Genomic DNA, 10,215 nt, shown 5'->3' on the forward strand with positions numbered 1-10,215 from the left:
GGTCAAAGACCGGGTCATGATATTCAACTAGTAGTCTTGACATTCTTGCCGAGTCATCCCGATTTCTGCTACCCATACAATGGGTTTCGAATGACCCCCTTCATTTTTTAGTACTTTATACTCCACCCTTTTTCCTCTCGATACCCATTAGTCCCTTACGACCAACCCTTAAAAATCATTCACGTGAATTTGGGGGAATTGCCCGCTAGCAAGACAACTATCCCGGTCGTAGTCTGAGTCTCAGGAAATTGCAGTGTAAATTACTGCTCGATCGTTCACACCAACCCGGCCTGGCCCCACGGCGTCTACAAGGGATTTTGTCATGCAACCTGATTGACGATGTGATTGAGTCGACGGTGAAGCTTCCCAGTCGCCGTCTCCCGAGGGCCCGCACCCGCCGAACCTTGGCTCCGAAGCACTAGCACCCATTGCTAAAAGCTCAATGTCCATGTTACGTTGAGCCAGCAGTGAGTCCAAACGCTCGATCTCTTTGTGAAATCCAGCACAGAGTCGACCTTCAGAGGCTGTCAGGTGTAATCACACGTACGTAGCCTCACACCATGGGCCGTTCGACCAAGAGCAAAACCACATGTCAGATCCTGCGGTTACTCTCTTCCTTTGCATGATTAATAGAGCACCGGATTTGAACGTCTGTTGTTTCAAAAAAACCTGTCTCACGACGTTATACACCCCGCTCCGGGTTCCTGGTGGTGGTTTAACACTAATAAACTGGGCTAATACTTAATCGCAAAGTTAGTACGAGCCTAACTCTACGTATCAAACAGCGACGTCGCGCAGAACTCGGTGCCGCCCCAAGCCATGTATCAGTGTGGTACCTGTTCTTACACATCGTGCTGCAAAATCTTCCAGAACCAAGGATCGATATGCCATGCTGTCGCAATCCATACTCGTTCTGAATGTCGGGATCTAGCCAGAATTTGCCCTTTTGCTCAAATCGGGGCTTTTATCCTTCCTGAGCGTGCCTTACGACACCTGCGCTATCATTCGACAGATAGACTGCCCCTTTGTAATTCTTCCTATGGACCTGTCTCCATCACAGTTAGAGAGCGTCACCCGTTATTGAACTCCCTTTACCCCGCACAACCAACCCCACATGGCCTTGCCTTCTATGAAATTTTTATTTGAAGTGACCCTGAAAGTAGGTGTATTTCAGTGCCGACGTTCCAATATCCCACTGCGTCTGAACCTCGCAGGTCACTCCACAACTGAGCATGCGAACCATTATCACCCGTGTTTTTTTTCCTCTCACACAATAAAAGGCCCCGTCCCCGGTTCCTTTGGTGGCTAGAACGGAGAGATGGATAGTCGGACTCACGTTTATCCAGTAGTGCATGTCACTAATTAGATGACAAAGAAGTTGTATATTTTTGTGTTATCATTTATCTTTTGACCGCAACATAGGTCCTAGAACCGAAGCTACAACTAGGAGAAAAGAATACCTGCGCTCCTTAAGAGAGTCTTAGTTACTCTAGCCATTTCCCCACGCGTTGTTGAAGTTCGTTACAATGACAGTCAGAGTACTGGTCAGGAATCACAGTGCATCAATACTAAATAGCGACTACGTACGGCATTGTTTTAAAGATTCCGTCGGAGTACACGTTATTGTGAAAGTTATGATGTGGTCGGTCAGTGTGCACAGAAGCTCCACACAAAGCTGACGCACGGCTCTCAATAAACTACTTGTTCCGTCCACGAACAGCGTGAGAAGGGATCTAGCAATCTTATGAGCACCCAAGCCACAGTCGTTCGTCAGTCGCATCGGGTTCCCACGCTAACACCTTCACACGTCAGAGTATATCCAGATACCAAAGTTCAAGATCCACTGTGACACTGTCCCTCACCTCCAGTCGTCTATCGCCTCGAGGCAGTTCATCATTATTACCTGACGCAGTTAACTATACGGTCAGGTGGAAGGAATAGACGTGGCCCTAACAATGGGGGTCACGGACCGTCCAGTATGCACGGACGTCACTCAAGTGCAACACTCTTCGGAAGATTAAATCTCTCCTTCCGTGGCGGACGTCAAGTGTGAATCTATCACGTACACAGAAAATAACACTCGGCTTGTCATTCCCGCTAGCGTCCCCGGGCAAAGTCTCGGTGACGAGACGGATACTAGGAGCCTAAATGTACCCCACCCAGCGTAACGAATAAAAACGGGAGACATTATCGCCCGTTCCATAAGCCTCAAGCGGTGAGATCTACACGTCGAGTCTATTTAGTACAATTCATGTACTGTGCTACCATTTAATGGAGGGCTGAGTACCCACTGGCAACGGTAAATCATCTGGTCACATAGACCCCGACACCCCATCTGGCATCACGTATATAGCTCGAGTAGGTGCTCCGCTACCCCCGATCTGCGACACGGGATGCACCCATCAGGCAGACGCCCAAACTCAACAACGCACATAGAGTGACTTCCTTCCTCACCGGCGCGGCAGTGACGATCACCCCGGATCGACGAGCTCTGTGACTGGTGGTCCGGTATCAGCACAATGCTAAAGCGCCTCCAATTTTAAGGGCTAGTTTCTCCAGCAAGTGAGTTGTGACACACTTCTACGAGGTTTCCGCCCTCCCTGGGCACCGTCCTGATGTCTGGAGCACCCATCTACTGTCCGTGGGATGGGAACTATGCCGTTGTTTGAGAGCTGTAACCGGACCGGAGTATCATACCACAGCACCAGTTCTGATTACCCAAATTCACTGGGCGCTCGGATCCAAAATTCGTGCCACCCACACCACCACGGTCGGCACGACATCTCACCCCGTGAGAATGTGAGCAGAGGCTGAGGCCGTTATGGCCCCAAAGCCTCTAATCATTCGTTTTACCGGATGAGACTCCCGTCTCCTGTGCTTGAGCGCTAGCTATCCTGTGGGAAACGTTAGGAGGACCCAGCTACTAGATGGTTTGATTAATCTGTCATTCCTAGACCAAGCTCCGATGATCGATTTTCACGTCAGATTCACTTCGGTCCTCGCTCTGGGGGTCCCCTGACATCAAACGGGCCATGCAGAGATCACACGCGTGTGGATCCAATCAGGTGGTCTCGAGGTGCGTCAAATCTGTACAGGACTCACGACGCCCCTCGGATGCACCCACGCCAGAGGCAACGGAACTCCCATAAGCATCAAACGCTCTGCCATTACGTTCCGGACGCAATCGGTATTCTCCTCGAACTACTACTAGCACCCAAGGTCGAATCCTGGGTCCATTTTACACCACGGGTTAGAAGGAACTCTCCGCCTCGCAACTAACCGAACAGACCCACACCGAGGCTCCCAGCTCCAGACTATGGGCTGAATCGGTTCCGGCAACCCAGCATTTTGAAGCCGAAGCACCACGAGCACTGAGTCATTTGACACCGTTCCAGCCACGTTTAGATTACGACTCTCTCTGCGACTAAACACTTTGCGCACGGTAGGTGAACAACTTAACCAGATAAAAGCCAAAGCTACCCTCAGTGATCACATCTGCACTTGCTACCCGCACCGATGATCCTAAAGATAGCTCGAGCTTCAAATGTCCTTCTGTTTCAAACCCCGGGAGGATTTCACGCAATTTTTAACTTAAGTTTTATTTTAAACTGGCCAGCGCATTACTGTGATTATATGGTGATAATTTGGTCTTTGAGCATGTTTGGTTTTTAACACCCGTTTTAGCGCGGATGATAACCGAACCTCTAATCTCGCAAGACATGGGAATGCCGAGCTTTCATTCGTCAGAAGGTCATGAAACACTATCGGGGAACTTGGGCATCTGTCATGAGGACTTTAGACTGTACAAGCGACAGTCTTGTGTGGCTCCCAAACACTCCATCGGGTAAAAGTGCCTCCTGACGGAATCAATTGATCCTTAGTGCTGGGCTTATCCCTCTTCACTTATCGATACAAGGGTAATCCTTGTTAGTTTTTTTTTCTCCACTGACTGATATGCTTAAGTCGAGCGGGTCGTCTCGCCTTAGCTGAGGCCGGGAGGGTTTTATATAAACTGACAGGGTCGTTTGTTATTCGAACAAATCATCCAAAGTCACCTGGTCACCACTATACCTCTAGTGCCAGCAAGCCCCTTGGAGTCAAAAGTTTAATAACAAATAAACCAATTTTCCACTACCAAAGTTATTTTAGTCTAGTCCTGTGACGAAGGCTGTCAGTCAAAGCGTTTTAGTTGAAAAGAATTTGGATTCGTCCCCATTGTTGGTCTTCTACTGTGCACAGCCCAATTTGAGAACACTGCTCTCGGTCCACCAAAAAGAAGCCAAGTGACCATCAGCAATTGGGGTAACAATTAAATAGGTAATCGACAAAAGGCATAGCCCTTGGCCATGAATACTTGGTGAGATCACTTGCACTCTGTGTACCACGGATTCCCTAACACAAAGTCAAAAGAGGGCAAATGAGACCAGCATAACGAGACCAAGACATCTCACCAACTCCTCTCACCCTCAACAGTTGATACAAAAATCGACTATAACGCTGACATTCTCTATAGTCCGTAATAAAAAACAAAGAGTATCAAGGAGACTCGCAGACATGTTCAACAATGCATGATACGATCTACATCAGACTCTAAGACAAACTTAGTCCCCGCTCATGTTATTTACATGCAAGTTGCGCTCACACTAAAGACGTTCCCTGTGTCAGGCATTTCGTATGAACTAACGCGTCTCTCCGAGATCGACTACGCAATATGAGACACGTGATCCATCATATAGTGTCATTCTCATGAATGTTTAAAATTCTCACTCAAACAAGGCCAATACACTTGCACCATTGCACACATCCAGCAACGATATATTGGGGCAAGCTCAACTTCACTCCCTGGCGTATCGCAGTATGGAATGCCGTATCCTGTACTCAGAGAGCCAATCTCGACCCCAAATGACTCTATTTCACTACAAATTCACACGTATAAAATATACCTCTAGAATTCTCGAGCAGGTTGGAGTATTGAGTTCAAAAACTAAGCTGACGTAGTGAAATAGCACCGACATACTTTGGCTCAAAAAAGGAATCAAGCGAAGCTCAGTTGACAACGACCCTCAAGGCTTCGGTCAAAAATATGGACCGCCGGTCTTGGCGAGAGTGCGTCACGAGATCCACCACCCTGGTGCTGTGTCAGCACCTTCAACAGTGTTCGTACTCTACTGCACACCATTTCAGAGGAAATGACTTTGGCACAAATACACACCTACAAAGATTTATCACCAGCTTTGCAAGCTCATCTCTTCAGAGAGCCCCAATTCTAAAGCAACATAACCTCTCTTGTTGCTTCAAGAAGCACTCTTGCCATCTTGGTAATTGATATAGACACCAAGACTTCGAGATACGACCCCGTTATCATCTCGTGGCCCCCCCACACACAAAAATGCTGCTGGGGCAACAACGATAACCTCAGTGCTGGATCATCTAATCCTGACTTCACAGGTAGTCCAGTGAGACAGTATACCCTAACCGTATGTGCAAGCTCTACTCCTCTGAGAGCCCCAACTACCGAGCCAGCTAAGTTAGTCTTCACAGTCCCTCGTTTCGCAATTTTTCCAGGAGTCAGATACCAAACTTTGAGTTACTCGTCCCCACACGTACGGCCTCAAATCCTCTAGGTCCTCACGACTCCGTTGAACACTCCCTTGGTTCAACGAATTGCCCCCCTGACCGATGCTGCAAAAGGGTAATCCTCCACATGTGGATAACCCCCTGGTGCACCTCAAACACCAAACACGGGACTATGTATAAAAAACACCGATTAGACAATCTACTGACCACAGGGGCCAAGAGTCTCCCTCTCTTTGATCAAACGATAATGAATCTTCCGCAGTTTCATCTACGGTAACCGTGTTAAGAATTTTACTTACTCTAACGGATCAAGTTTTATCAGCTTTCACCACCACCCCGCGTGACCCGAATGCGGCGCGGTTGTGTCGTACGTAGGTCTAAATAACTAATTACCGCGGTTGGATTGTATTGCTGTGGGGCAACATGGCCTTTACTAACTTGAGGAACGCGCCTGAATTGTTCTGCCTAGGGAGTCAAGGTTCATGGGGGTCATTACAGTCATCACACCCAACCACCGACGGGGTTCAGCGGTTACCATGTCTTTTTGGACAGGGGGGACGTGCTGAGTCTTCTTGTGGCGCGCGTGTTCGGCTCTGGATCTCCACGTGCCTCACAGTCCTTTTAGTTCTAACTCTACTCTTGAGAGATACATCGTGCCCATCTTCTAATAGCGATCAAAAAAAATTATCAAAATTATTTTGTTAAGTACTTAGTATCGTTCTGTAGCTTAATCAAAAATAACCATCGAAAACACCCATCCGCCATTCCCTTCAGCACCCAAACCTTTCTACAGACCTAGCTCACACGCGCAAACTCATTATCGGGTCGTTGCCGGGTGAGGGGTTATTGGGTTTGTCTAATTCAGACGCAGTCTCCCCTCCTTGTGGTGCCAGTCCGTCACGTAATAGAAGTGTAATATTTGAAACCCTACGACACCCGGACCCCACACACAGAGTTGTTCAGTTCGATGTCAGCGTCTTCATTCACTGCCCTTCCTTGGTTTTCTTGTTTGAATATTGGCTGCAGAGAACTTTTGCGGTATCCGTTAGACTTAGATACTCTATGTGTAGCTATTGATTATTTTCAACATTCGGGGAAAATACTTTCGAGATTGGTTGTCGGGAAATAGTCACATACTATCACTGCGCGAATCGAATTAAGTAACAAACCTTCTGTATCGGGTCAACAGTACATACATTAAAGACCACAAACAGCCGACTTAAGAGTTCATCGTCAGACACTGATGTGTTATTTTGGCACGGAGCCCCTTCTTTAAGCTATCGACTGTGGTCAATGTAATCGTATTGGCCCTTCAGGACACTTTGTTAAGAGCAACCCTGTGTAGAGCATGGCTTGGTTACCGCTAGTGCAACAGTCTAACCATTGACAGTGTTAGGTCTCTGTGAATAAGTTCTAAGGCGAGTGTGGAATTTAGGACAAAGTTTTGAAGGTGCCCACCTTACTTGCCCAGAGTGTCAGGCAAGTGACCCTAAATTTGAAAAAGTGGAAATTGGCTCAGATTTTCTAAACTGAGCTAAGACAATGATTAAATACTATTGGGAAAGTGACCGGAGACGCTGGGCGTCTTTAGACAAGGTCTAAATTGAGAGAGGATTTTTGGACAACATTCAGGGGCACCCACCCACCCAGAGTCTTCGGCATATGATACAAAAATTTAAAAAATGTATGAAAAACCCTAATTTTTTTCAGAATGTCGGGCTAAGCTTAGTCAATGAATAGGTAATATTTTAAAGATAAAAATGGATTTAAACAATTAATTCGCCTGTTCTTTCAAGCAAATTTATGGTCCTATGTCAATTTAAATGTTTGGTCAACATTCTTAAGATCAGTGGTTGGTCTGCTTTGTGCGCCTCTTTTATAAATTTTTGATCAGCATTGCCTAAGGTTCTAAGCAGTCATGCATTTCCAAAAACTAACCTGACAAGTATGTGTCCAATAAGAGAGTCATTCATATTCCTGCCATTTACGCGTGCCCTAGCCATTTAAACATTTGCCTCTAAATTACTTGGACTATCTGTCTTGGCTTTTCTCTATCTACAATTACCCAGCCTAGTCTTGATGCAACCTATTGCCCAAAATACTTGATAAATTCAATTCAAAATCAACGGACTCGTTCGAGGTCTGCTGCCTCGATCTTGTTTTGAAAAACACTCTCCCTGTGTGCGCGAAGCGCACAAAGGGAAAACACGCTTAGACTCTAAAACCAAAGACTTCACTGGATATAATGGGCCTGATTCAATTGAAAGTGCAGGGGCCCAACGAGTACCCGCAAACGTAGCGAAAAAAAGAACACACGTCCAGTCAGGGCTTGGAACAAACATAGAGAACGAAAACGCACTATCTTTTATTCCCCATCACAGCCACAGACATGAGATATAAAGAGAATTCTTGACATTCTTGCTGAGTCCTCCCACTGTCCGCTACGAATACCCTGAGCTTCGACAGTCCCTCCGTAATTTTGTATTTCTGGGGACTCTAATTTGATCCCTCTCAAGACCCATGAGTAAAGTCCGACTACCCCTTAAACATCATTCAAGTGACTTTGGTGGAATCGCCCGCTACCAAGACAAATATTACGGTCGTAGTCTGAGTATCAGGAGTTTTCAGTGTAAATTACTGCTATATCGTGTACAACAACACGTCTTTGACCAAACTCGTAGACAATTTATTTTTTCATTCGACCTTATTGACTATTTTAATTTGTCATAGTTGAAGCTTCCATGTCACAGTCACCCGAGGGCAAGCAGCCACCGAGACTGGGCTCCAAAGCACTAGCATTTATTGCTAAAAGCTCAAGGACCAAGTTACGTTTAGTCAGCAGTGAGTCCAAACGGACGGTATCGCTGTGAACTCCAGCACACATTTTACCTTCAGAGGTTTTAAGGTATAATCAAACGGACTTAGCCTCGCACCATTGGCTATTCGACCAAGTGCAAAACCAAATGTCCGAACCTGTGGTTCCTCTCGTACTTCGCAGGATTACTATAGTAACGGCTTTGAACGTCCGTAGGGTAAAACTAACCTGTCTCACGACGGTCTAAACCCAGCTCACGTTTCTTGTAGGTGGGTGAACAATCCTAAACTTGGCAAATACTGATACTAAATGATAGGACGATCCGATCTCGAAGTATCGAAAAGCGACGTCACTCTGAGCGCGTGGCCACCACAAGCCAGGTATCCGTGTGGTAACTTTTCGTACGCCTCTTGCTTAACACTCTTCCAGACAAAAGGATCGATCGGACATACTTTCGCAATCCACCCTCTTTCTGACTGTCGGGATCTAGCCAGAATTTGCCCTTTTGCTCAAATGGGGGCTTTTATCCTTCCTGAGCGGGCCTTAGGACACCTGCGCTATCATTCGACAGATATACTGCCCCATTGAAACTCTCCATATGGAACTGTCCTCAGCACAATTTGAGAGTGTCACCCGCAAGTGGACTCCCTTGACCCCACAAACACGTCCCCACCGGGCCTTCTCTCCTCTTTACTGATTAAGTTAAGTGACCATGACAGTAGTGGTTTTTCCTTGCCGATGTGACCATATCCCACGTATGCTAAACCTCTCCTGTCACTCCACACCTCCGAATGAGAATCAAGCTCAACAGGGTCTTTTGTCACCGCAGACGTTACCAGGCCCGTTCCCCTGGCAGTGGGTTCGCTAGACAGTAGATAGGGACAGTGGGACAGTAGATAGGGACAGTATTTTGCGTATTTTCGTTGGAAAACACCCATACAAGCCAAAATTAGATCTATAATTTTTAGTTTTTCAATGAGAAGTCTAATAGAATACAAACCAAATAAAATCCATACTTAACGCAAATTATATATAAAAATGATAGCTTATAATAATATTATTTTTTGCGTTTTAGTTGGAAATTAACACTAAAAGTCATATTAAGAGCTATATTTGTGATTTTTTAACTGAAAATTCCTTTTTTTTCGCCAAGCCGTGACCTCAGGTAATTGTCAGTGAAAAATTAACCAATATAGCTCTTAATATGGCTTTTCAGTAATTTTTCCAACGAAAATACGACCAATAATACTAAAATACTTTCACATGTTACTCTTTATTTACATTCTGTAAGTTCGGTCAAAGCTTGGCTAAAAAAATGGAATTTTCAGTGAAAAACAAACAAATATAGCCCTTAATATTCCTTTTCAGTGTGTTATCTAACGAAAATGCTCAAAAGACGATGAAAAAACAGCTCCTTGATAATAATTCACAAGAATCTTTATGGAGTTCTATGAGGTAGGTCTATATGACCTTACCTAAAGTAGGAACGTCAAGGCTTGGCTATAAACCGTGCCTTGTAATGGAAAAAATCACACATCTAGATATCAATATGCCTATTGTGTTTTTTTTACAACGAAAAGACTCAAAATACGATTAAACTAATTTCAGTTTGTAATCGGTAAGTTGAATCAATTGTGATTTCAATTTGTGAGGTCTAATAGACCTCCCTTTAATTAGGGAGGTCAAGGCTTGGCTAAACAAATGGAATTGTCAGTGAAAAACTCACATATATAGAACATCATCTGTCATTTCAGTTGAGTTTACAACAAAAAAATAACAAAATTACGCTGACATTTCTGTCAAATTGGACTAATTCAATTCCT

General features: G+C 45.3%; 2 pseudogenes; both read right to left on the reverse strand.

Annotated features, from left to right (window-relative positions):
* Positions 1–213: 213 nt before the first annotated feature.
* On the reverse strand, positions 214–3,995 carry LOC148938963 (large subunit ribosomal RNA; annotated as a pseudogene).
* Positions 3,996–8,166: 4,171 nt separating this feature from the next.
* Positions 8,167–9,330, reverse strand: LOC148938964 (large subunit ribosomal RNA; annotated as a pseudogene).
* Between the last annotated feature and the right edge of the window lie 885 nt (positions 9,331–10,215).

This window comes from Artemia sp. Qi Xiang Cuo, unplaced genomic scaffold (genome assembly GCF_049724085.1).
Source record: "Artemia sp. Qi Xiang Cuo unplaced genomic scaffold, ASM4972408v1 HiC_scaffold_23, whole genome shotgun sequence".
NCBI lineage: Eukaryota > Metazoa > Arthropoda > Branchiopoda > Anostraca > Artemiidae > Artemia > Artemia sp. Qi Xiang Cuo.